We start from the raw sequence: 24,677 nt of genomic DNA, 5'->3' as shown, positions 1-24,677 counted from the left end.
CACTCCTACTGTCTCAATACACCTGCCTGGATAATTCTGAAGCCAGGTAAGAATAGAAAGCACTGAGGGCTCTGGTGCAAGGTGAAGCTTCTGGCTCTGCTGTTGCCTGAGAAGCCTCATCTAAGCCAGTGGTGCACAAGATCCTGAATCAGCTGAAATCTCAAGCTAGGGGCTAGTGGCAGTCTGGGCAAAGGCCTCCACAAGCTTCCAGTGATGGTGGGGAGGTGGCAACCCCAGAGCTGCATGAAAAAGTGACCTGGGGGAGGCACTGTGGTGCAGTAGCTTAAGGCTGCACCTGTAGTGCCAGCATCCTACATGAGCGATGATTCATGTTCAGCATCTCCACTTCCAATTCAGCTCCCTGCTATTTCACATGGGAAAGCAATGCAGGATGGCCAATGATTGGGACCCTACATGCAAGTGGGAGACATGGAAGAAACTCCTGACTCCTGGCTTCAGATCAGCCCAGCACTGGCCTGTTGTCCATTTAGAGAGTGAAACAATGGTTATAAGATCATTCTCTCTCTCTCTCTCTCTCTCTCTCTCTCTCTCTTTCTCTCTCTCTCTCTGCCTCTCAAGTAAGTAAATAAATATAATCTAATAAAATAAAAAAGAGGCCATGGGGTCTCCCTAGGTGGCATTTAGCACAGACTTATGGATAAATTCCATTTCATCATCAGCTATGGGTGCACTCTTAAGTCTGAGGGTGGCCCTGATTCCCTGAAGGAATCCAGACTTGTGAAGAAGAGGAAAAACAGACTCACTAACTGTAAACAATGTTGGATGGCAAAGACAAAGTGAATGTGGTTCTGCAGCACCAATGTCTGTCTAGTTTCAATGTAAGGGGTTTCATCTGACTCCAGAAGACCCAAGAAAGAGACATCTGTGTACAGCATATTCTGAAATAAGTTAAAAATGATTGCCTCTGAGGAATGATTGTGCAGGGTTTATCCATGCTTCCACATGGAAAATAAATGCCTATGCATTTCTACTAAAATATGAGCAGTCCTATTTTTAAGGTGGATTTTTATTTTTTTTCCTTTTTCTTTATTTAGTAAATATAAACTTCCAAAGTACAGTTTATGGATTGCATTGGCTTTCCCCCCATAATTTCCCTCCCACTCACACCCCTCCCATCTCCCACACCCTCTCCCATTCCATTCACATCAAGATTCATTTTCAATTATATTTATATACAGAATATCGATTCAGTACATATTAAGTAAAGATTTCATTAGTTTGCACTCACACAGAAATACAAAGGGTAAAAATACTGTTTCAGTACTAGTTATGGCATTACTTCACATTGGACAACATATTAAGGACAGATCCCCCATGAGAAGTAAGTACACAGTGACTCCTGTTGTTGACTTAACAATTTGACACTCTTGTTTATGGCGTCAGTGATCTCCCTAGGCTCTAGTCATGAGTTGCCGAGGCTATGGAAGCCTTTTAGGATCACCGAATTCAATCTTATTCGACAGGGTCATAGTCAAAGTGGAAGCTCTCTCCTCCCTTCAGAGAAAGGTACCTCCTTCTTTGATGGCCCCGTTCTTTCACTGGGATCCCACTTGCAGAGATCTTTCATTTAAAGTTGTTTTTTTTTTTTTTTTTTTTTTTTTTTTTTTTTTTTTTTTTTTTTGCCAGAGTATCTTGGCTTTCCATGCCTAAAATACTCTCATGGGCCCTTCAACCAGATGCGAATGCCTTTCTTCAGCCAGATGTGAATGCCTTAAGGGCTGATTCTGAGGCCAGAGTGCTATTTAGGACATCTGCCATTCTATGAGTCTGCTGTGTATAGTGTTTCCCATGATGGATCATTCTCTCCCTTTTTTATTCTATCAGTTAGTATTAGCAGACACTAGTCTTGTTTGTGTGATCCCTTTGACTCTTAGACCTATCAGTGTGATTGTGAACTGAAGTTCATCACTTGGACTAGTGAGATGACATTGGTACATGCCACCTTGATGGGATTGTATTGGAATCCCCTGGCACGTTTCTAACTCTACCATTTGGGGCAAGTCCGATTGAGCATGTCCCAGATTGTACATCTCCTCCCTCTCTAATTCCCACTCCTATATTTAACAGGGGTCATTTTCAGTTAAAATTTAAACACCTAAAAATAAGTGTGTTTTAATTACTGAGTTCAACCAATAGTAGCAGTCCTATTTTAAAACAAAATAAGGAAACAAGCCAAGGCAGAATAGAATAGATTCTTCACACAATGAATACACATATGTGTGACTCAATTATTACTTGCTCATTCTTCTACATTTCCCCTGATTCCTCTTTATTCCTCAACATATCTTCCTATTTTTCCACTTCTTCCCTTCTCTAAAGTTCTCCAAAGCTGTTGGAATTCAAGTGGAACTTATAACAGGATCAACTTTATAATTCCAACTTTGACTCTAAAAGCAGTTGGTTATTCGTTATTTTAAATTTTGAAATTGTCAATTCTAATTGTTGAGAGCTATAAGTCAAAATAAATTGTTTTCAATTTAATATTGCTTTTTTAATGATCATCAACTATATCATATTTCTTGTGTGTTTGGACAGATTGGCTGTGAGCACCAGTGTATGATTTAAACCTGTGGAGAACTTGTACTGTTTATCTAGGATTGTCTCCTACAACAAGAACTTCATGAGCATTGCTCCCCACCATGTCGGGTTGGGCCCAGTTGAGGAACTTCATTTTCTTTTCCATAACTCTGTTCATTTGTATTACCATATTCATTTACCTAAGGGAATCATTTCTTTCAGGGAGGCTACTGGCTTCTGCCCAATGGTTTCCCCTCCGAAATGTTCTAGTGCTTGCAATGTTATTACTTTGCTCTTGGGTTTTCTCATCCTAAAAAGTCAGGAATTCAATCAAATTAACCAGCTTAGTGGGGAAAACCCTTCAAGGACCTAGGTAACAGTTCCAACTCAGGACATCTCCCTTTTGGTTTCTGCCTTGGAATCTACTTTTTTGAGTGTGAAGAAAATGGAATTTTAAATGCAATCAGCTTTCATTGACTTAAAAAGGAGAAAGAATAAGGGGAAGAAACTTCACACAGTGCCACAAGACCTGCACCACCTGAGAAATGCAGAAAGAGGAAGCAGCAGGGTTAGGCAGAGACTCCTGTCACCACTACAAGGAGGCGCTGATCCTTGACCCCCACACATACCAACTGAGGCTGAAATCAGAACATACGCCCAGAAGTCCCAGGGTATTCAGAAGCCATACTGACTATTCTAATGCAGTATCAAATTGGAAGGCTTTGTTTAAGCAGAAGTCAGAGCATCAGTGAAACCAAAGCAAACACAGACACAGCCCCTGTCCAAACCATCTGTGCTCACATGGCCCTCAGAAAACATAAAATACAAATGGCGATAAAGCCGCATCTCTAAATCTAATACCAGCAAGGTTCAAGTTGTATGATGAGACACAGTACGAGCAAGATTCAAATTGCCAGATTATACCCAGGCGAACTGGCTTGGCAGAATAACAAGGGTAAAGTTAACTCTCATCTAACATTGGGGTGCGGTGTGAAACAACGAGGCTGTATTCCCTAATGGAGGGTAGAGATGTGAGGTACTTTTCCAAGTCAGAGGAGACAAAAGAAAGAAGAAAGATTATTTTACATTCTAGGAAAACTGGGATTTTCCACAGCGAGGTGCTGGCAGGCCTCACTGGGCCCAGGAACATCCCTGGAAGGTCCACATCTCACCACAGAACGTGGCAGGGATTCTTGCAGTCCCCTTGATGAGGCACTGAGAGACAGCTATGAGGGGAATGCAGCGCCCTCCCTAAGGCTGGGACAGCACGACTCTTACCAAGGTCTCAGTGACCCAGCATAGGGACCAGAAGAGGCCACATTGGGCCATGAAGGGCACCTGTGTAGGATGCAGTTCTCACCTCTCTTCTCTCATGAAAAGCCTTAGGTGCCTCCCTTGGCTTCCGGCATCCACTTAAGACTCAAAGCAGGGGCTAGCGATGGCTGGTGTGTGGGTCTCTGCAAATTCCCAGAGTGGCAGGGAGGGGACAACCTGAGAGGCTAAATTTCACAGAGCCCCTGGGGGGCAACTTCAGGTGCATTCAGGCAGTCTCTGGGCCAGGTTCCAACCCAGCACCATGGGTGCCCTCTGGGGGCAGCAGACGGCACTGACCCTGACAGAAAGGTAGAACGGCAGGAACAGGCCTGACTTAGGTAGAGGTCAAAACTGCAGGAATGTCGCACTCCAACAGCACATTTGTCCCATTTCAATCAGATGACTCCACCGCACCACTAAGGGTCCCTGACACAGACATGATTCTGAGCAGGACACGTCTGACAGAAGACTGTGGTGGGAGCTGCCTCAGCAGTAGGATTGTGGTGGTTTTCCTTTATAAATGCATCAAAACTGAATTTATTTGCCCTGTGCCTACTACTTGCACCTTAACACGGAAAATAAATTTCTGTGTTTCTTTTAAATATAGATACAGGCCTGTGGTAATAGAGAAAAAGGATGGAAAGCAATGCATTCAAGAATATATTCTTCAGATAATGCACAAACACCATCAACCCAACTAATAATACTAAATAATATATCATACTAAATAATATATCATCAAGGAGATATCATTTTCACATATAAAGCCAGAACATTGTTTTTAAAGAGGTCGATGTGAAAGGTATAGAATCTATTAGTGTAATTCCAGACAATTCTTTGGACATTACAATTAAAAATCGTTGTCACATGCATTGCCATATATGCACACATCATATTTCTCAGGATCTATCTCAGCTGCTCCACTTCTGATCCAGCTGTGCTAATGGCCTGGGAAAAGCAGTGAGGATAGCCCAAGGGTTTGAGTTCTGTACTCACATCTGAATGAGTCAGATGATGCTCATTCCTTCAGTCTGGTCCAGCTCTGGCCATTGCAGACAGGAGTCAACTAAAAGATAGTAGATCTCTCCTTCTTTGTCTCTCCCTCATTCTCCAAAACTCTTTCAAATAAATTCTACAAACTTGGATTAGCCAAGTGAGCCATGGTGCCAGGCCCATAGAACATCTTACTCCAACTGATTTAACTGTTGCCAGAATCTAACTATTACCAATCTGTTTCCAAGAAAACTGGAATGATACCAAGTATATGGTTAAAGTATCTACTCATCCATCACAAGCTAAAGCTGGAAAATCTTCCTGATATATGCGATGATCATATCTTACTGCTTAATGGAAAAATATGAGAAATTCTACATAGTTTTCAGGAGTAAAAATTCTCCATTATTGATTTCTGTTCATTTTTTACAACACATGTAATCCCACAGATCACTTGGTCAGAGTGCCAGTGACACTGAATCTTTCTTATGTTTTCTTGAGTACAAAATAATGTTTAGTGTAGTTGAAAATCTTTATCCTTCTGAAGATCATTATGTATTAAAATATGATAATTACTACCTGAAGGTAGGCAGAATTTTCTCATCAGTCACATTCCACTTCTTTTTTTCTGTCAAAGATGAAGACTTTTGAGACAGGTGTTAACTTCACCATGAAACAGGCACTGAATTACCTGTCTGATTGGAAATCTCATTTTCTGAACAAGGTGTGCAATCAAAACAACAGGTAGACTTTCCCTCCAGAGCATTTTTACTGAGTCCAGGGCTACAACTCTCACTGCACTGAGCATGGCATCTGAGAAAAATCAGATGGATGTAGGTCATAGTTGGGACTGTTATCTAAACTCCAAGTAGGGTATTTAGTCCTGGACAATCTATGCTCTTAAATTGTAAGTACCTGTTTCTAATACACTGATTGCATGCCATATTGACTCTGTGCCATGAAATAGACTCAAAACATATGGAAGAACAAGTGTCTTTGTTTTCCTTCCTCAGATGCCACAAACACAAGAAACATATATAGGTTGGAAGGGGAGTGGATTAATGTCTGTAAAGGTATTTTTATTAAGCCAAGTGACACAAAATACCATACCAACTGTGGGTAACAATGTGTAGTGTGAATCTTAAAATTAGGAACAGATTACCCCTTTAATTTCTGTGGCCCACTCTATTACATCCTCAAAGAGAGACAACTGTTGCTCATGGGGAAGAAACACTATTTTCACCTTACATCCAACAGCTTTTGGAAAATTACAGAAGTACAGAATGTCATACTCAACATCCAATTTTCTCTATTGATTCAAATTCACTAGGTCACCAGCAGGATTGGCAAATTGGAGGTGCTTGAGAAACAGGTGCAGCTAAAAAAATGTGCCATCCTCTCATGTGACTGCTCAAAAATTTGTACAACAAATTCAAGTTAGAGAAAGTATCTCTTGGTCTGTAATCACAGCTACACAAAGGAACAGTTTTGTAGCAACCCTATGAATTCAAAGAAACCAGATACAGAGCTATATCACAGTAAGTCAGATTTCAAACATTTTCATTAAGAAACATGAGGAAACAAAATCACTACGTGTGAGATTCAGACAAACGCTACACATTCTCTATTGTTTTCTCCATGTATCTATGGCAACGAAGAGTAAAATGAAGTTACCCATATACAAATGTGTTCAAATTACATATGATCATTATCTCCAAATTGTAGGTATTTCATATATATATATATATATATATACACACACACCTTACAGGGAAGATGCTGCATTCTTTATCACACAGCAATGATTCTTTTCTTAAACTTTTATTTAATGAATATAAATTTCCAAAGTACAGCTTATGGATTACAATGGCTCCCCCCCATAACTTCCCTCCCACCCACAGCCCTCCCCTTTCCCTCTCCCTCCCCCCTTCCATTCACATTAAGATTCATTTTCAATTCTCTTTATATACAGAAGATCAGTTTAGCATACATTAAGGAAAGATTTCAATAGTTTGCACACACATAAAAACACAAAGTGAAAAATACTGTTTGAGTACTAGTTATAGCATTAAATCACAATGTACACCACATTAAGGACAGAGATCCTACATGAGGAGTAAGTGCACAGTGACTTCTGTTGTTGACTTAACAAATTGACACCCTTGTTTATGGCGTCAGTAATCACCCTAGGCTCTTTTCATGAGTCGCCAAGGCTATGGAAGCCTTTTGAGTTCAACAACTCTGATCATATTTAGACAAAGTCACAGTCAAAGTGGAAGTTCTCTCCTCCCTTCAGAGAAAGGTACCTCCTTCTTTGACGACCTGTTCTTTTCACTAGGATCTCACTCACAGAGATCTTTCATTTAGGTCTTTTTTTTTGCCAGAATGTTTTGGATTTCCATGCCTGTAATACTCTCATGGGCTTTTCAGCCAGATCTGCATGCCTTAAGGGCTGATTCTGGGCCAGAGTGCTGTTTAGGACATCTGCCATTCTATGGGTCTGCTGTGTATCTCACTTCCCATGTTGGATCGGTCTCTCCCTTTTTGATTCTATCAGCTAGTATTTGCAGACACCAGTCTTGTTTATGTGCTCCCTTTGTATTTTAGTCCTATCATCATGATCAATTGTGAACGGAAATTGATCACTGGGACTAGTGAGATGGCATTGGTACATGCCACCTAGATGGGATTGAATTGGAATCCCCTGGTATGTTTCTAACTCTACCGTTTCAGGTAAGTCAGCTTGAGTATGTCTCAAATTGCACATCTCTTCCCTCTCTTATTCCCACTCATATTTAACAGCAATCATTTTTCAGTTAAGTTTCAACACTTGAGAATAACTGTGTATTGATTACAGTATTCAACCAAAAGTATTAAGTAGAACAAACAAAAAAAATACTAAGAGGGATAACATATTAAGTTGCTCATCAGCAGTCAGGGCAAGGGCTGATCAAGTCAGCATTTCTCATAGTGTTCATTTCACTTTAACAGGTTTCCTTTTTGGTCCTCACTTACTTGTCACCAATCAGGGAGAACATATGGTATTTGTCCCTTTGGGACTGGCTTATTTCATTTAGCATAATGCTTTCCAAATTCCTAACAGGGATCACTTTTGAGTTAAAATTTAAAAATAATTGTTTGTTAATTACAGAGTTCAACCAATAGTACTAGAACAAAAAAATGCTAAAATAGATAAAGTATTACATTGTACATCAACCGTCAGGACAAGAGCTGATCAGGTCACTGTTTCTCATAGTGTCCATTTCACTTCAACAAGTTTCCCCTTTGGTGCTCAGTTAGTTGTCATCGATCAGGGAGAACATATGATATTTGTCCTTTTGGGACTGGCTTAATTCACTCAGCATGATGTTTTCCAAATTCTTCCTTCTTGTTGCAAGTGACCGGGTTTCATTGTTTTTGATGGCTGTATAGTATTCTATAGAGTACATGTCCCATAATTTCTTTATCCAGTCTACTGTTGATGGGCATTTGGGTTGGTTCCAGGTCTTGGCTATTGTGAATTGTGCTGCAATAAACATTAGGGTGCAGACCGCTTTTTTGTTTGCCAATTTCATTTCCTTTGGGTAAATTCCAAGGAGCGGGATGGCTGGGTTGAACGGTAGGGTTATCTTCAGGTTTCTGAGGAATCTCCAGACTGACTTCCATAGTGGCTTGACCAGTTTGCATTCCCACCAACAGTGGGTTAGTGTCCCTTTTTCCCCACATCCTCCCCAGCATCTGTTGTTGGTAGATTTCTGAATGTGAGCCATTCTAACCAGGATGAGGTGAAACCTCATTGTGGTTTTGATTTGCAATTCCCTAATTTCTAATGAATGTCTCAAGTTTTAAAGTGATCATAGGCAGGATTAAGTGTTAGAGTGGTCATGTAAATGGGATTAAGTGTTTATCACTACTAATAATAACGTTAAAGAGGAATAAATGCTCCAACATGGGAAGCAGTCTGTACAGCGGACTCATAGAGTGGCGATGGCTTTGAGTAGAATTCAGTGACCTCAAGATCAGCCCTAAAGGCACTCTTGTCTGGCTGGAAAGCCCAGAAGAGCATTTCAGGCATGGAAAGCCAGGACACTTGTACAGAAGGTCTCTACGTGGAGAACCTCCCTGGGTGAGATCCCAGTGGAGAAGAGTGGCCATCGAAGGATGGACTTTTCTCCGGAGGGAGGAGAAAATTTCCATTTGCTTATGGCCTTGTCTGAATACTGATGGAGTTTGTGGAACTCAGAAGGCTTCCATGGCCTAGAAATCTCATGTCAAGAGCTTCAGGTGATCAATGACCTCACACGTAAGAGTGTTAATTGTAAAATTAACAACAGGAGTCACTGTGTACTAATGTCCCATGTAGGATCTCTGTTCTCAAAGAGCTACAATAGTAACTTTAATGGAAAAACTTAATCCCAAAGATTTGCTTTGCTCTATTGTGTGATAGTATGCATCGTAAGTTCTAGTTATGTCTAAGTGTCAGACTCCATTGCCTGTGTTTTTAGATATTTATTTAAGGTTTAGTAAGTGCCTCAAATGTGAAATCTTGCATACATGTCTCTCTGTGAAATTCCTATCTAGTATGTTTTTACATAGGGTCAGATATTTAAAGGCAGCCAAGGAGATTTCTGAGAATGGCAAAGTTCTATGGACTTTGGATTCCAAGATTTGGATTCCAGGCTTTTGTGTATAGCTTTAAAGATGCCCTGACACAGTCTCCGTACTGAAAATGGTAGCTGCAAAAGTTGTTCCAGAGAACTAAGGAGCTTCTAAATAAGAGCTCCAGTATTGGGAATTGCTGATGACAGGATTCTATGGAACTTGGATTCCAGGATTGGATTCTGAACTTTCGTATGTAGCTTTAAAGAGGCCCTGATGCACTCTGTGCTGAAAAGGGTAGCTACAAGAGTTATGGATTCCAAGATCTGGATTCTAAGCCTTGTGTTTGCTTAAAAGCCTCTGAAACAGACACTGTGCTGGACAAGGGAGCAGCAAAGGTGTTCCAAGGAATCAAGGAGTTTTTAACAAACACTCCAACATTAGAAATTCCTGAGCAAGCCATTCATAAGAAGATCCTCTTCAGATCAGTTTCAGCTTAAATAAAAGGGAGCTGACCAGGTGCTCGTGAACATGGCTACTTCTGTGAAATTAGGACTAAAATTCTACCTCTTAAGCCTTCACAGTGAATGCAAAAGACATTCCTGACTTTTCCTATAAGCCACTCAGAAACCTTAGAACTCGACTTCTGGGAGTAACTGACTATGCAGGGACACAGACCTTGGGAATGATCAGGACTGCTCCAACCCACAAAGCAAATTTGTTAGACAGGATAGACAGAGACTTACAGACACTGCATATGCAGGACCTGCACTACACCCCTCATGAGCAGGATGCAGTTACAGAAGAGATGATTCGATGGCCATCAACTCCCCTTAGGATTAAGGGGATGGAGTCTCTGAGGGGGGACTGAATTAGGCACGTGTGCTCTAGTAGGCCAGACCTATGAGATGAGACCCTGAAAAATCCAGATGCTGAATGGTTTACTGATGGCAGCAGCTATCTGAAGGAAGCAGTTAGAAAGGCAGATGATAGAAGCCCAAGCACTACCACACAATACTTTAGCCCAAAAGGCAGAGCTTATCGCATTGACTAGGGCTTTACAACTGAGAAAAGTTTAGCAAGTTAATATATATACAGATTACAGATATGCTTTCCTTGTGTTACATGCACACATAGCAATCTGGAAAGAGAGGGGCTTACTGACCAATGTTAAATATAAAAAAGAGATACTGGCTCTACTTCAGGCAGTACTGGAGCCTTTAGAAGTGGCCGTCATCCACTGCAAGGGATATCAGAAGGGAGATAATTATATTAACCAGGGAAATGCGTTATCAGATAGAGCAGCTACACACGAAAGTTTGGAAATGGCCCTTATACATCAATCTGTGGAAGTAGCTAAGGAATCTCACTATACGGAGCCTGAGATTGAAGGGGCCCAACAGCGAGGTTATACTAAAAGCCGTGTAAGGCCACCTCCCCTGTTGACTCCTGTGCAGAGAAGGGGAACATAAACAGCTGAATATTGGCAGGGTGATTTTACCAATATGCCCCCAACAAGCAATTATAGGAACCTTCTAGTCTATATTGTTACCTTTGCAGGATGGATAGAGGCCTTTTTGACCCAAACAGAGAAAGCACACGAGGTGCTTAGAGCCTTGTTGAAAGACATCGTGCCACGCTATGGACTCCCACGGTCACTACAGAGTGAAAATGGACCTTCATTTGTATCTAAAATAACCCATCAGAACCCAGAAGCTTCTGAGAATGGTGATGACCATGCAGGAGACACTGAGAATGCCAGTGACTGAAAGAGATCCAGCTCATGAAGTGAACTCATTAGAAGAAATAGGCAGAGACTTCCAGACTGAGAAAGGCAGGGTCTGCACCCCTAATCAGCAGGAAGTAGCTACAGAAGATGGTGACTGGACGCCCATCAATATCCCCTTAAGATTAAGGTCTGGAGTCTCTGAGGGGGGAATGAAGTAGGCAGGCATACAGGTTAAAATTTATCAGATTTGTGAACTGGAAGACCACGCCTTCACCACGAGCCTGTGTGGCCTCATTCCCCTACCTGGCCACACCTGGGTGCCCACCAGCCAATCAGGTTAATTAACCACTCCCCTTTGGAAGTAGGTTAAAAGCTGGGCCATGGTGTGGCCCAGCCTGCTCTTCTTCCCTGGCCTCTTGCCAGAACAGGGCTTGCTATAGCCTTGCACCTCCAGGGCTCATGGCCTTTGGGCTGTGTGCTCTAGGCTTCCTAGCCTAGATGCTCATCCACATGGCTGGTTCCTGGTGCTTGGTATGAACCCCTATTCACTTCTCTCCCCTAAATAAAGCTCTCACTCTCCTATGCATCTTTCTCACTAAATAAAAACTTAAAATGTACCATGCTGCTTCGTTTATCTGTGCCTGTATTTAGAATTCTTCTCCAAATATTAGGCAAGAACCCTCCTGGTCTTGTTAATATTGGGGATTTAGTAATAAGCCTGTGGTGAAATCGTAGGCACCCCAAATTCCAGTAGCACATGTGGCACCCCAAATAGCATTTCTAGGGAATTTTAAGGGGCCCCATTTCAGGGTAAAATTTAGGGGGTCTTGTCCAATTTCAACTGGCCATGCCCCGATCTACCAGGTGAGACATCAGAGTACACCCCAACAATCTCCCTGTTACAATAAGTTTTCAAGATGATTCTGAGGCAAGATTCATTTGAAGACATTGATTTAGGAAAAACCCAGGATATTAACATACACAAAGAGTTCAGGCATTGTCTACATAATTTCTCTTCAAGAGTCCTTCAAAAAATATAACATACAAACTACCTAAAAGGAAAACTAAATATCTCAATTTATTGGGATTAAGAAGATCATACCATACTTGATCGACTGGATTGTCAGAACAAGGAGAGCAAACAAATTAACTTTCTCATCAAATGCTGGAGTCTCAGTGAGGTAAGACTTTCTATTCCAAAAAAAAAAATAATTCTACAATGTATTGTTCAAGAAAGATACAAATTTCCAGCCCAAGGGAGAAAAGGTACATTAGAATTATTTTACATTTCGGGATTACTAGGTTTCACCAAAATGGTGGGGAAGAAGCCAGGAGGATGCTCCCTCCTTATGATTCTCCAGGGAACCACCCCCACTACTGCCATATCATATGACTGCCAGATGTAGGTGCTCATCCTCTGACCTCCACAAACACTACTGAATGTGAAGGCAGAGAGTGCATCCACCAGCACTCCTACTGTTTCAATGTACCCTCCTGGCTAATTCTGATGCCAGGTAAGATCTGAAAGCAATGTTTAACAAAATATTAAGGTGATGAAGGCAATCAGTATAAAAACATCAGACAGTCATTGTCAAAATATTTTATGTGCCACTCACAAAATGCAAAATAAAAACCACCATAGACTGCAAATGAAATTTTAGTGCCAGCAAGATTAAAATGATCAAATTATACACAGATAAATTGGATAAGCAGAAAAAAGACAAAGGGAAAAGTGAATTAATTTCTCATCTAATGTTGGGGAGTGAATGAACAAGACTTGCTATTCTGAATTTTGTATATATACAAAATTAGAAATTCTCTAACATAGAGTACAAATAAGTGGAACTTTCCCAACTTAGTGGTTAAAAGTTAAGAAAAATTGTTAGGTAGGAAGTCAGATATGAGCTTATGTGTGTGTGACATAAAGGCCTAAAGAGAAGATGTCTATGTCCAGCATACGCATCTGCATCTCAAAGTCATCCCAAAGCCCAGTGTTCATATCCTGCCCTGGCCCCTCCTACCGGACAACCTCCCAGGTGGAGGTCCCCCACTTCTGCCTGATAACCTTCCAGGTGCAGCCCAGTATCTGCACTTCAAATGCCCTTGCTGCCCTTCCTCTAGGGGGCCTGGCCCCAGCCAGACTTCCCCCTGTCTGATAACTTCAGGGAAAAAACTCAGAAGTTTTTCTATTTACACCCAGAAAGACCTTTGTTCCAAGAGGAGCAGAGGTGGGGAAGCAAGACCCATCTCCTTAACCGGGCCCCCCCCTCGCCCCGGCCTCAACTGGACTGCGCACTCAGCCCTCTGCCTCTCTGCTGAGCTGCCAGCCTGGCCTGGTCAGGGGTAATCTCTCCACTCAACCATGTAACCTCGCTCCTTCTCCCCTCCCCCATCAGAGTGACTGCTCTCTCAGGTCCTGTCTGGAGAGGTGCCCATCCATTCTTATGGATGTCCCTTCCCTAATAAACTTTGCTACTTTTTTTTTACTTTCCACTACTCTGTCTCACACCTGAATTCTTTCTAGCATGAAGACATGAACCTGCATTCTCTGGTAACAAAATGAGTTTACTTCATCTGTTTGCTCCCACACAGAAACATAATGTGAAAAATACTGTTTGAGTACTAGTTATAGCATTAAATCTTAATGTACAGCACACTAAGGACAGAGATCCTACATGAGGAGTAAGTGCACAGTGACTCCTGTTGTTGACTTAACAAATTGACACCCTTGTTTGTGGAGTCAGTAATCACCCTAGGCTCTTGTCATGAGCTGCCAAGGCTATGGAAGCCTTTTGAGTTCACCAACTCTGATCATATTTAGACAAAGTCACAGTCAAAGTGGAAGTTCTCTCCTCCCTTCAGAGAAAGTTAACTCCTTCTTTGATGACCTGTTCTTTTCACTGGGATCTCACTCACAGAGATCTTTCATGTAGGGTTTTTTTTTTTTTTTTTTTTTTTTTTTTTTTTTTTTTTTTTTGCCAGAGTGTTTTGGCTTTCCATGCCTGTAATACCCTCATGGGCTGTTCAGAATCTGCCATTCTATGGGTCTGCTGTGTATCTCGCTTCCCATGTTGGATCATTCTCTCCCTTTTTGATTCTATCAGCTAGTATTTGCAGACACCAGTCTTGTTTATGTGCTCCCTTTGTATTTTAGTCCTATCATCATGATCAATTGTGAATGGAAATTGATCACTGGGACTAGTGAGATGGCATTGGTACATGCCACCTAGATGGGATTGAATTGGAATCCCCTGGTATGTTTCTAACTCTACCGTTTCAGGTAAGTCAGCTTGAGTATGTCTCAAATTGCACATCTCTTCCCTCTCTTACTCCCACTCTTATATTTAACAGCAACCACTTTTCAGTTAAGTTTCAACACTTGAGAATAATTGTGTATTGATTACAGTATTCAACCAAAAGTATTAAGTAGAACAAACAAAACAAAATACTAAGAGGGATAACATATTAAGTTGCTCATCAGCAGTCAGGGCGAGGGCTGATCAAGTCAGCATTTCTCATAGTGTTCATTTCACTTTAACAGGTTTCCTTTTTGGTCCTCACTTACTTGTCACCGATCAGGGAGAACATATGGTATTTGTCCCTTTGGGACTGGCTTATTTCATTTAGCATAATGCTTTCCAAATTCCTAACAGGGATCACTTTTGAGTTAAAATTTAAAAATAATTGTTTGTTAATTACAGAGTTCAACCAATAGTACTAGAACAAAAAAATGCTAAAATAGATAAAGTATTACATTGTACATCAACCGTCAGGACAAGAGCTGATCAGGTCACTGTTTCTCATAGTGTCCATTTCACTTCAACAAGTTTCCCCTTTGGTGCTCAGTTAGTTGTCATCGATCAGGGAGAACATATGCTATTTGTCCCTTTGGGACCGGCTTAATTCACTCAGCATGTTGTTTTCCAAATTCCTCCACTGTTTCTCATAGTGTCCATTTCATTTGTCTTTTTTAAAAAAAATGCATTCTTATGAGTTCTAAATCAAGCACCAGGTAGAAAAGTTGATCAGCACATGTATTAGAGCTCAAGTAATCACAACGATATTCATTTCAGCACATGGTTTGGGAGACAGTGTTTTTCCAAGCTGATCAAAGTGGAGAATGGAGGACAGGAATAATAGAAAATACCCTCTCTTTTCTTCTATGAGGAGATATAGTCTCACTCCAACATTCTGAGACAGGCCAAAAAGAAATGTCATGATGAGGCCACAAATAAATTATCAAGAATTTCTATGTGAGGTAAGGGATGGACAGGCCAGGGACACAAGCAGCATTTCCTGAATCTTCAAGAAGTAACTAACAGGACAACCAAAGGAAATATAAGGAAAGCAAAGGACACTTACCCCTGGCATAGGAATATGGGATTATTGATGCTTCTGTTGTGGAGGTAGCTATAAAAGTTGGGAAGAGCATCAATCACCATATCTGCACCCTTATGAAGGCTGCTTGCATCTCAAGAAAGCAGAACATATCATCCAGCTGACATCAAGCAAGGGAACCTGCATTAGGGGAAAGAGAATAAGCAAAGGAGGCATTTTAGAAATTTGTACAAAATTCTAGAGCTCAATTGTGGTGGAACCTTCAGAGTCAGGCAGGTACATACACATATTGTGTTTCTCTTCATGCATGTATGCACATGTGTGTTGTTTCTACTGGACTGGAGAGGGCATTTTTTATAGCTCATGATGAATGACTAAAATGTAGAACTTCAGTCTTATAGGGAAATATATAATTGCATAAAAGTATATAGAATCTGGGATCATATATTTCTGTCTAAATTGAATTTTACCAACACCCCCCTAAAAGTCGATAATATTTATCTGTTTAAGGATTTTTATAATTTCTATTGAAGTCCAATAACTTCTAGGTTACTCTAAAGTAATTTCCAAAAACAAAAACATGTGGTAGAGTTCGATGTGTACAGGTAACGCACATAAGAACTTACACTCAGTCTGCATCAAGAACACTGTCTCCAACAGACTCTATCCTGGACTATTTTCTCATGCTCAATACACTTCAAATCAAATGTAGAAATCACTCTAAGCACATTGTAAGATTAATGTCTTAGCAAGTAAAAAAAATAGAAAATCTCCAACACAGAGGTGATCTAGCATGTCAGCACTCACTGTGTCAATTATCAGTAGCTCCAAATTAGTTATGCTGGTATGTAAAGTCTGCAATGGAACATTTCTCTTAACTGTTCTGCATTATGTCCCAACCAAGAAGCCCCACATCATCCAACTTCCAGCCATACTGAATCTTGTGTAGTGCCTCTGAATAGAACAGAGCATGAACTTTACTAGTTTTTCCACATATGGTAATCTACCAAAAATCTGTTTCTATCATTATCCATCAAACCCAGTAATGTTGATTACTGGGGAGAGTCCAAGATGACTGAATAGGAAAGGGCTTTCTGTTCTAGGCTAGGGGTAGACAGTCAAAGTAAAAGCGGAAGAAGTAAATTCTGATGGGACAGTTAGAAAGAAAACCACAGTGGGAATTCTATGGAAGAAAGAAGAATGCTGTGCATCAGTGTCAAAGGTGCGGATGTGCATTATGATCAATGACACAAGACACAATACCAACAGCCAAGATTCGAAGAAAGTAACAGCTTGGGGAGGGAGGAGAGATCAGAATATAGTGGCCTGGGCCACTGGTTGTGTAACTGGAAGGAGAGTTTTCAAGAGTCAAACAACTGATAGAAAATGGGAGAATATGGTGTCATATTAAGTCTTTCTTAAATCTACGAAAGACTTAAATCTATGACCTGACACCATCAATTTACTAGAGAGCATTGGAAAAACCCTGCAAGATATAGGTACCGGCAATGACTTCTTGGAAAACACCCCAGAAGTACAGGCAGTCAAAGCCAAAATTAACATTTGGGATTGCATCAAATTGAGAAGTTTCTGTACTGCAAAAGAAACAGTCAGGAAAGTGAAGAGACAACCAACAGAATGGGAAAATATATTTGCAAACTATGCAACTAATAAAGGGTTGATAACTAGAATCTACTAAGAAATCAAGAAACTCCACAAGATCAAAACAAACAACCCACTTAAGAGATGGGCCAAGGACCTCAATAGACATTTTTCAAAAGAGGAAATCCAAATGGCCAACAGACACATGAAAAAATGTTCAAGATCACTAGCAATCAGGGAAATGCAAATCAAAACCACAATGAGGTTTCACCTCACCCCAGTTAGAATGGCTCACATTCAGAAATCTACCAACAACAGATGCTGGCGAGGATGTGGGGAAAAAGGGACACTAACCCACTGTTGGTGGGAATGCAAACTGGTCAAGCCACTATGGAAGTCAGTCTGGAGATTCCTCAGAAACCTGAATATAACTCTACCATTCAACCCAGCCATCCCACTCCTTGGAATTTACCCAAAGGAAACAAAATTGGCAAAAAAAAAAGCAGTCTGCACCCTAATGTTTATCACAGCACAATTCACAATAGCCAAGACCTGGAACCAACCCAAATGCCCATCAACAGTAGACTGGATAAAGAAATTATGGGACATGTACTCTATAGAATACTATACAGCAGTCAAAAAAAATGAAACCCGGTCATTTGCAACAAGATGGAGGAATTTGGAAAACAACATGCTGAGTGAATTAAGCCAGTCCCAAAGGGACAAATATCATATGTTCTCCCTGATCGATGACAACTAACTGTGCACCAAAGGGGAAACATGTTGAAATGAAATGGACACTATGAGAAACAGTGACTTGATCAGCTCTTGTCTTGACGGTTGATGTACAATGTAATACTTCATCCATTATAGTATTTTTTTGTTCTAGTACCATTGGTTGAACTCTGTAATTAACACACAATTATTCTTAGGTGTTTAAAATTTAACTGAAAAGTGATCCCTGTTAGGAATTTGGAAAACATTATGTTGAGTGAAATAAGCCAATCCCAAAGGGACAAATACCACTTGTTCTCCTTGATAGGTGACACCTAACTGAGCACCAAAAAGGAAACCTGTTAAAGTGAAATGAACACTATGAGAAATGCTGACTTGATCAGCCCTTGCCCTGACTGCTGATGAGCAACTTAATATGTTATCCCTCTTAGTATTTTTTTTGTTTGTTCTATTTAATACTTTCGGTTGAATACTGTAATCAATACACAATTCTTCTTAAGTGCTGAAACTTAACTGAAAAGTGATCACTGTTAAATATAAGAGTGGGAATAAGAGAGGGAAGAGATGTGCAATTCGGGACATGCTCAAGCTGACTTACCTCAAACGGTAGAGTTAGAAACATACCAGGGGATTCCAATTCAATCCCATCTAGGTGGCATGTACCAATGCCATCTCACTAGTCCCAGTGATCAATTTCTGTTCACAGTTGATCATAATGATAGGACTAAGAACCAAAGGGATCACATAAACAAGACTAGTGTCTGCAAACACTAGCTGATAGAATCAAAAAGGGAGAGAATGATCCAACATGGGCAGTGAGATACACAGCAGACCCATAGAATGGCAGATGGCCTAAACAGCACTCTGGCCTCAGAATCAGACCTTAAGCCATGCGGATCTGGCTGAAGAGCCCATGAGGGTATTTCAGGCAAGGAAAGCCAAGACACTCTGGGGAAAAAAAAAAGTAAATGAAAGATCTCCGCAAGTGAGATTCCAGTGGAAAGAACGGGTCATCAAAGAAGGAGTTAACTTTCTCTGAAGGGAGGAGAGTACTTCCACTTTGACCATGGCCTTGTCTAAGTATTATCAGAGTCAGTGAACTCAGGGGGCTTCTATAGCCTTGGCAGCTCATGACAAGAGCCTAGGGTGATTACTGAGGCCATAAACAAGGGTGTCAATTTGTTAAGTCAACAACAGGAGTCACCGTGCACTTACTCCTCATGTAGGATCTTTGTCCTTAGTGTGCTGTACATTGAGATTTAATGCTATAACTAGTACTCAAACAGTATTTTTCACTTTATGTTTCTTTGTGGGAGCACACTGTTGAAATCTTTACTTAATGTATGCTAAACTGATCTTCTTTTTTTTTTTTTTTTTTTATTTTTTTTTTATCTTTTATTTAATGAATATAAATTTCCAAAGTACGTCTCATGGGTTACAATGGCTTTCCCCCCCATACCGTCCCTCCCACCCACCACCCTCCCCTTTCCCACTCCCTCTCCCCTTCCATTCACATCAAGATTCATTTTCGATTATCTTAGTATACAGAAGATCAGCTTAGTATACCTTAAGTAAGGATTTCAACAGTTTGTTCCCACACAGAAACATAAGGTGAAAAATAATAGATGATTTTTTTTTAAATGATGATGAAATCAGATCAGACCTATTGTCATGTTTAATCCCAGTGAGAGTCAAGTTGGGAATTGATAGTTTCTTTTCTTTTCTTTTTTTTTTTTTAACAGAAGATCAGTTTAGTGTACATTAAGTAAAGATTTCAACAGTTTGCACCCCCATAGAAACACAAAGTGAAATATACTGTTTGAGTACTCGTTATAGCATTAAGCCTCAGTGTACAGCACATTAAGGACAGAGATCCTACATGAGGAGTAAGTGCACAGTGACTCCTGTTGTTGACTTTACAAATTGACACTCCTGTTTATGGCATCAGTAATCTCCCTATGCACCAGTCATGAGTTTCCAAGGCTATGGAAGCCCCTTGAGTTCTCCGACTATATCTTGTTTAGACAAGGTCATAGTCAAAGTGGAGGTTCTCTCCTCCCTTCAGAGAAAGGCACCTCCCTCTTTGAAGACCTGTTCTTTCCACTGGGATCTCACTCACAGAGATCTTTTTGCCAGAGTGTCTTGGCTTTCCATGCCTGAAATACTCTCATGGGCTTTTCAGCCAGATCCAAGTGCCTTTAGGGCTGATTCTGAGGCCAGAGTGCTATTTAGGACATCTGCCATTCTATGAGTCTGCTGAGTATCTCACTTCCCATGTTGGATCAATCTCCCCTTTATTTATTCTATCGTAAACTGATCTTCTGTATATAAAGAGAATCAAAAATGAATCTTGATATGAATGGAAGGGGAGATGGAGTGGGAAAGGGAAGGGATCGGTTGGGAGGGACGTTATAGGGGGGAAGCCATTGTAATCCATAAGCTGTACTTTGGAAATTTATATTCATTAAATTAAAATTAAAAAAAAAAACTTCAAGTGTACATATCATGCAATAGAAACAGTTACCAGCCAGACGGAAAATGCCACCTCTACCCCATTGCTCATAGTTGCATTTCTAAATTTATAGAAGCATCTCATGTATGCTGTGAGCCACAGCACACAGCATTGTCTAAACAATAAACCCCATCATTGTTGTTCACGTCAAAATCATGCCAAAGCACTCATTCCAAGGAGGCATCAGTGAACAAGATTGCAAAGAGTTACAGGATACCCTTAGAAACTGAACAATGAAAAACATCAACCAGAATCTAGTGAGGTATATGTCTTCTGGATATTTGGAAGCGTTAGCTGTCTATAAAGTTTTCAAAACAAGTGAATGAGTGGAGAAGGACATGGAATGGAACCAGCAGGAAATGGAATGAGTGGAGAAGGAAATGTGTCTCACTATTGTCAAAATCCCACTTGGAGAAGGGGACCCAGATTTTTCACGTCATTAAATGTTCTTATGTTTGAAAGTTCAAGGCTAACAGACATTTGCTGTCAAAGCAAAGAATTACTACATTTGCTGATGATGCCCTGATCAGTATATGATATGGCTAAGCTGTTGCATAATGTGTCTTCTCAGTCACTGGGATCAATCCCTCAAAGGCTACATGCATGCCATTCTTGTCTATCTCTAACTTTCATATCTGACATAAATCAAATACCTTTCAGGTGATCAGAGATGGCCAGTGCCACCCAGACTCGGAGGAAATTAAACATCTAGCAGACCATGCAAGGGTCAGAGGTGTTCTCTTCAATGTCGTCTGAAAGTGAGAATGAAAAGTGAATGGTCTTAGAGGACAGGCTCAAATTGCCCAAAGGTTAGTTACAAGGGGAGAAAAAATAGCATGAAACGTAAGATGATAGCCTTAATGTACAATCTCAACACTAAAAGGTATAAACCATGCTTGACTGGTGGAAGACTAGAATATTCCATTTTCCTAATAATCTACCAAGGTTTTATAGCTTTCTAAATCACAACACTTCTGAAACAGAGGTCCAGGAACTCCCTTTCTCCTTTTCCATTTCCTCCTCTCTATTTCAAACACCAAATATATGGCTACTCCAATCTCTGACTACTTCCTCTTTAGATTGTACCTTTGGAAAAAGAAAATCTACATTTTTCACCTATTTGTGCCCCTGAGAAAGTCACCCAAGTGAATGTGGGTTTTCTCTCCCCTTTCTTACCCAATCTCATCTGTGGGAATTTGGAGAGATCTAGGAGTGTCCTAATCTGAGCAGAAATCCTTGTCCTGGAGAGTAGTGCTAAAGTAGAGGCCTCACTCTCCTTAAGCTGTAATGTGGGATGTCTTGTCCATCCCTGAAGCCCGTTGAAGGGACTCTTCCTTGTCCTTAGTTCACTGCACATGGCATGATACAGATCAAATCCCAGAGTCACCTTGGGCAAAAGACAGGGGTCCCAGCTGATATCCTCAATGGTAAATACAAGAGCCAGAACATACTGTTAATTCTAGGATGCAAACCTCCACAAAGGGAACAGGGATACCTAGGGAAAAGACTTCAACCATGATTATTTTTTTATTAACTCCAATCCTATAACCGCTATAGAATGAATGTTTTGTGCAAATATGCAGAGGTTGAAATACTGCTCTGTATCATGATCATATTTGATGAGTTCTTTTGGGGGAATAATATTTTTTTATGAATTACCTACCCATTTTCTTGGATGTTTTGAACATGAGAATATGGAGAGAGGTCATTACATCTCTCTAGCTGGTGAAGACAGTGAGAAGAGGAAAGGAAAAATGTCTTTTCTTGAGGCAGGAATGTGTTTTTAACAGACAACAACTTCATGCATTTTGTTCCTGGTCTTCCCAGCCTCAGCAATTCAAAAAATAAATTTCTGTAGTTAAGTCACAAAGTCATGGTATGTTGTTATATGGAAACTCTAGGTGACTGACACAGCAATCAACTTTTGATGAACACTAGTTAATTTCATTTTTTTTCAACAGACAGCTTTCCTAATTCCTTAGATTTTGTATTTGTAGCAAATTCCACAACATGTTTTGGAATGTTCTATCTAAATTCCATGCACCACAAGGGAGAGAAACTGTTTTTAAAGGAAAGCATAATGAATTAAACACAAATCACTCTTCCTGAATTACTGTAAATGTTCCATTCATGGCTGAAAAAATGGTTATCTATATTAGCACATCATTAAATGATTCCCTGAACAGCATCAACATGAATATGATTTTGCACAAGGTCATGGGATTGAAGAATAACTCACCTGAGGGCTATATGGCTAGCAGAAGCAGGATATTTAAGTGTGGAGAATGGGGGAGCACAAGGCTTGGCATTTATAACTGTTAACCTCTGCCTTATCAAACCTTTGGCATCAACTCCTATCCCAAATCAGGAAACTAACTCCAATTCAGAGCCTGAATGAAGGAGAATCATGAAAATGCAGAACATTTAGAAGTTGTAAGAATCACTTATTGGGGGACTTCAAGTACTTTAGATCAAAAGGCACACCACCTAGTAAAGTTGAATGGCTGCCATCTATTTTATATGGAAATTTGAAAAGTATTTTCATATAAATAATTACTATTGGTAGCAGTTCTAACTCCAAATTGGTCTTATTCTCTGAATCTTAACTCAAGACTTGCATGCAGATAGATGTGCAGGCCAAGAAAAAACCTCATGCATTTCTACAGGCAGTGACACAAAACTTCCTCAAGGTTAGAACACAGGTGCCCTTTGTATTTCAAGTGTCCTGCATATTTAGTCATGATGAACAAACTACCTCAAGTTGACAGCTAGTTCATGCTTGCTGTGTTTCTGACAGGAAGAGGCATCTATCAAGTTTTGGGCACAGGAATTTATGTGTTTCCAATGAATCAAATTGTAATCTTGACTTTTCAACTATCCCTATTGTAAGATTTATTTTATTTATTTGAAAGAGTTACAGAGAGAATGGTAGAAAGAGAGAGAGAGAGGTCTTCCATCCACTAGTTCACTACCCACATGGCTGCAATAGCAGGAATACACCGATCCAAAGCCAGCAGCCAGAAGTTTCTTCCAGGTCTCCCAGATGGGTGCAGGAGCCCAAGGACTTGGGCCATCTTCTACTGCTTTCCCAGGCCATAGCAGAGAGCTGGATTGGAAAAGGAGCAGCCTGGCACTTCAGGCCAGGGATGCCAGCACTTCAAGCCAGGACTTTAACCCACTGCTCCACAGTGCTGGCCCTCAAGTGTCTTTTCATTATCTATGCTGCTTTCTGGGTGAGGTATGTTGAAAATTCTCCTTCTAAGCAAAAATGTAATCTCTGATCTATGTTCTTTCTCTTCCCTTTGTCATACTTCCAGTTATCTTCTAATTCCATGTCCTCTTCATCATCACCTCCTCCTCTTTTCTAGAAGAAAGCTATATTTGATCTCTGCAAACAGGCTTTTGCTGACAGATTGCAAGTGGATATTATATATATATATATATATAATATATATATTATATTCCATCCTTTAGTTCTTCAAACAGGCAACCAGTAGTAAGAAGATAAGCTACACTGGGAAATCTAATAGTTGGGGGTTTAATGTCTAATGCAGTTATTTTAAATTTAATATTGTTTTATTCTGCTGTAATCAACAATGGTCCATTTTTCTTTCATGTTTCTAATGAGGCTGCTTTATAAGGTCCTTCTTGTGTGATTTTTTTTTTTTTACCTTTGAAGTACCTGTATTCTTATCATGATATTTTCTTCCACTTAAGAATCATGTCAGTTTCTCCTGGTCATGAGATGGTTCCATGTTGAGTGATTTCATGTGCTTCTGCATACTCAGCATTTATCTTGGATTGCCACAGGAATTTGCCTCAGTTTGATGGAGAGCGCCACACAAATATTTTCCTTTTAGGATGGCTCTTGGCTTTGTCTGTTGTTGGTTCATGCAAAAATGTTCAAGTGTTTGCCATCCACTTCCTTTCTTCCTAGGGTTTTCTCCTCAAGCAAATTCAGCAAAGTAATGCAAATTATACTGTTTGAAAGATCTTGATGTTTTGTGGTAGAAACTTTCATGTTTTCTTTAGAAGAAAGAGAAGGGAATTTCAAATAAATGAACTTACTTCTGCATTAAAATAGGAAGAAGGGAAATCCAAAAACACAGGAAGCACAATTGGTCAGAGGCTTGGACTCACCACATGTGGAGTTGAATGCCACTGACCATCTCCAAATCTACCATAAGTCATCACAGAGTGCATCCCAACGGTCTCCCTGCTTCAGTAAGTTCTAAAGGTGATTCTGAGGGTTGCAGGAAGAAGGAAAGCAAACAAAATTAACTTCCTTTTCAAATGCTAGAGTCTCCATGAGGTAAG

The 24,677-nt window shown here is 40.3% G+C and overlaps 1 pseudogene; it reads right to left on the bottom strand.

The window, feature by feature from the left end:
• Positions 1 to 11,074, bottom strand: part of LOC127488281 (vomeronasal type-2 receptor 116-like) — a 90,029-nt pseudogene extending 78,955 nt beyond the window's left edge.
• Positions 11,075 to 24,677: the final 13,603 nt, after the last annotated feature.

Source organism: Oryctolagus cuniculus, chromosome 16, assembly GCF_051225735.1.
Source record: "Oryctolagus cuniculus isolate XC-2025 breed Fujian yellow rabbit chromosome 16, ASM5122573v1, whole genome shotgun sequence".
In the NCBI taxonomy this organism is placed as follows: Eukaryota; Metazoa; Chordata; class Mammalia; order Lagomorpha; family Leporidae; genus Oryctolagus; species Oryctolagus cuniculus.
The sequence above is the reverse complement of the archived record's forward strand: the minus strand, read 5'-3'. Positions and strand labels throughout refer to the sequence as shown.